This window comes from Calidris pugnax, unplaced genomic scaffold (assembly GCF_001431845.1).
Source record: "Calidris pugnax isolate Ruff unplaced genomic scaffold, ASM143184v1 scaffold171, whole genome shotgun sequence".
NCBI lineage: Eukaryota > Metazoa > Chordata > Aves > Charadriiformes > Scolopacidae > Calidris > Calidris pugnax.
In genome coordinates, this window is record NW_015091064.1 from 4,781,081 (window position 1) to 4,784,718 (window position 3,638).

Genomic DNA, 3,638 nt, shown 5'->3' on the forward strand with positions numbered 1-3,638 from the left:
AGATTGTGTATATAGTCATAGTGCTGAAGTTGGCATCTACAGCAGCTCCAAGCACATGCGAATGAACAAGAAAATACCTGATTAACAAGGGACACTAGGTTATACCCCAGCTACCTCAGACAGAAATGTGGTTTAGCAGCATTGCTTGTAGGGCTTTTAAGGACCTTAACCCTTTGAGCAGGGTCTGATACAACTGGTCTCCCTAGTTCCTAGAGTATTCTGGTTTGATCAGGGCAGAAACAAATCTATTATCATCAGTAAGAGAATTTTAGGGAGGGTAAGAACTGCAAATTGTCCTACGTACATAGGGAAATAACATCCACTCTGGGAGCCCAGAGTAAGTAATAGGAAAGATGATGTTAGTGGAAGGAGTCTTAAGAGAATTATGGGAGGACGTTTGTTCTTGGCTGTTGTGATGGGACACTGGCTTGAAAATGCCTCCTCCGGAAAGTAGTTTGCTGCATGACTGCCTCTTGACCCCAGCTGCCAAGGCAAACTTGAGTAACCAGCTCAGCTGCGGATGAGTGAGCGGGCTTGAGCTAAACACATTATCCCTTGGGTTAATTTTGTGCCATAGAGAGATTATTTTTTCCCAAAGTAGCCCAAACTGAAATATGTCTGATTTCTGAAGGAGTGGGAATGTGTATGGTCAGAAACTTATTTTCTGCTCCCCATCACCCACGGAGGCTGGGAATCCCAGTTACTTGATTCTTTGATTACTCAAGATCATTTTGCCCTCTCAGGTCTCCATGGGCCTTTCAGCTCTTCAGGACTGTTGAGTGATTTGGGCTGTGCCTGTTTATCACATGTTAAAGGTAATTATTTGAAAGGATGAAGTGTAGATGTGGGCCTGGCCTATTGGGAAGGTAACTATTAAAACTGGCTGGAAAAGTGTCCTGACTTTGACCTCTACCTAAGATTAATTTTACTTAGGTTGAAGAAAGAAAAAGCATTCTGTTGAATTTTTCTGTGGAAAAATGAAAAAATTTCTATTGAACAACATGCTACTTTTTTTTTTGAATATGCCATTATTCATCAGTTAAATAATTTAGGTTAAAAAAAAAAAAAAATAAAAAAAAAACAAACGCAGCTTTCCTGGGCATGGTTCCAATTTTCTTTTTGAGGAAAATTGCTTGCACTTATCTAATGGTCTTTACTTTCTTTTAATATATATATAAATTATATATATATGGTGAAGTAAAATTTTAAATATTTAGGTCATCTATTTAAGGCATAAAATAGAATTCGAGCTTTGTTTCTTCTAGTTGTCTGTGATTTACTCAAATCTTGGAGATTGGGTTTTTTTTGTGATATTTATGCATTAGCAAATTGCTGTTTCCAGAAGAAATGCATGACTAGCAGTTTGTGGATATTTCACTCTGTTTAATTCCTGAATGCAAATATTTGTTCATTTTTACTGTCAATCGTTCCAACGTTACTGTATTAACAGAAGACCTGAAAGGGGTTCATCCTCGTTTTGTATTTCTCAGTGGAGTCCTACTTTCTGGTGGTTGCTGCGTTCAATGGCTTTTGAGTGCCCCGAGGTGACGTGACTCGCACTGCTGTTCTCCACTTGGCTACACCTCCTCCCTTTTGCTGTCGATATGTTAATAGTCTTGTGCATTCCAGTGTTATTTAATATCTGCCTAATGCCAAGAAATATTAATTGAAATAAAAGACTACTTTTCTTGTCACTGCCTGTCTTGGTGTAACCCCTGCAACGAGTCCCGAGCAGCGTCTGTCTGGGGGAAGGAGGAGGCTGGTTTCTTCACCCACGTGTCCCCATCTTGCCTGAGACCTTTTGCCTTGTAGGTAGGTCAGGGATTTTGGGAGCTGGCTGTTGCAGCTGGGTTAATGCACCCATGTTGCCTGTGGGATCCCGCTCCATCCCAGCGGGGTCCTGGGTGAAGGTGTTTCCGTGGTGAAGACCTCAGGAAGGTGACAGCTTGGTTTCTGCTGGATGTGGAGCAGCTGAAGGCACCGAAGGGAAAGCTGCCAGCCCCATTGGCCGGGCTGTTGTGACGATGAATTTAAAATATAAGAGTATCTTGTTCCTGTCAGGCACCAGGTACGTGCTGTTAGAGTAACGTTTGGCATGGGTGGCACGGAAAGCAGTTTTCCCCATGTTCATCGAGTCTGCAGGTAGCTGCTTAAGCCTGTCCTCGCTGCAAGATAAAGCGTCAGTGAATGATTTGGCCTGAAGTTAATGTTAAGCGTGTAATTAAGGGATTTTTGCTGTGTGGAATGACCTGGTAGGGGTTAGGTGTTAATACTTTTTAATATTAAAAAATTAAGGGATTTTTGCCGCGTAGAATAAGCTAGTAGTGATTAGGTATTAATACTTTAATGTTAAAAAAGAGAGAGAAATGGTTGAAATATCCAAATAGAAACGCATTGTTAGGTCAAACTCAGTCTACAATACAGGCTCGTGTCAGTGCTGCCAGGCAGAAAAGTGTGTTCATTTTTTTTCCTAGAAATTCAAATGTGAGCTATTAAACCAACAGTGCTTTGAACCGCAGCGCCCTGCAACAGGCGCAGCCCTGAAAAGCAGAGTTCCTCAGGAGCTGCCTGCCTTCCCTGGGCCAGCCCAGCACAGGAACCAAAGTACTGGGGAAAAAATATATATATACAATTCCATGGTTGCTTATAATAGTCTTGTCTCCAGCCTGTTTGTGTTCAAGCTGGCTGCCAGGAGATGGCCATGGTGTTAAAGAAGTTGCAGATGTTCTTACACGAATGGCTCTTCTTGCATGGGCTGGGTGGCAGTGGTTTAAATGCCCAAGGGTTAGATGTGGCTTTAGCATCTCTCTGCGCTGGGGAGAAGGTGCAGAAACATCTCCGACCTTGTCAGGGGGTGGTGCCTCGGAGAGGGACCGCAGCATTTGAGTCTTGTTTGGACGATCCTAAAATGGGCCAGGCATATTTTCAGTCGAGCATTGCACAATATCCTTTTCTCAGGTACCAAGGTTGTAAAATCTTGTGCTGTAGCATTCATAAATGCAGCAGTTGTTCTGCCATCATTCGTCTGCTCTTGGAGGTGGGACTGCTGTCACCTTTTCCTGTATCTTGTAAACAGCAAGTCTAAGTAGATGTTTAACAGAGCCCAAACAAACTCTTCTCATTTGAAAAGAAAAAAATAATCTTCCTACAAAAGCTCGTTTTGACCTTGTTTTTGCAGAAATGAAATGAAAGAGTCTGAATTTTAGTGGTTAAAAAATTACTATTTCTTTGAGTTTGTAACTTTTGCTGTGGAACATGCCAAGGTATCCGTGATGGGGTTTGCTGCCTGCCTCGGGCTGACACTGGGATCGTGTCCTGCTTTATCTGGCCCGATGTCTTCTCCCTTTCTCTTTGACTCTTTAAACTTTCCAGCCCCAGGTTTGATGCGTTTTTTTTTAGGCTGTCCCCCAGTGCTTTCCCAGTTTTTAATAAGTTTCTTCTTTTTGAGTGGGTTGGCTCTGTTTCGGGACCGGCGCAGCGTGTGAGAGCAGGGTGCTCCCAGCTTCTCCTTTAGAAAGCAAGCGAGGAAGATGCCCAGGAGAGGTGGTCGCCCACGGCATCCCAGGGGGACTGGGGAGATGCTCTGAAGCCCGACCAGACTGAGCCTCTCAGAGGTGGCTTCTGCTACAGGGAACGTT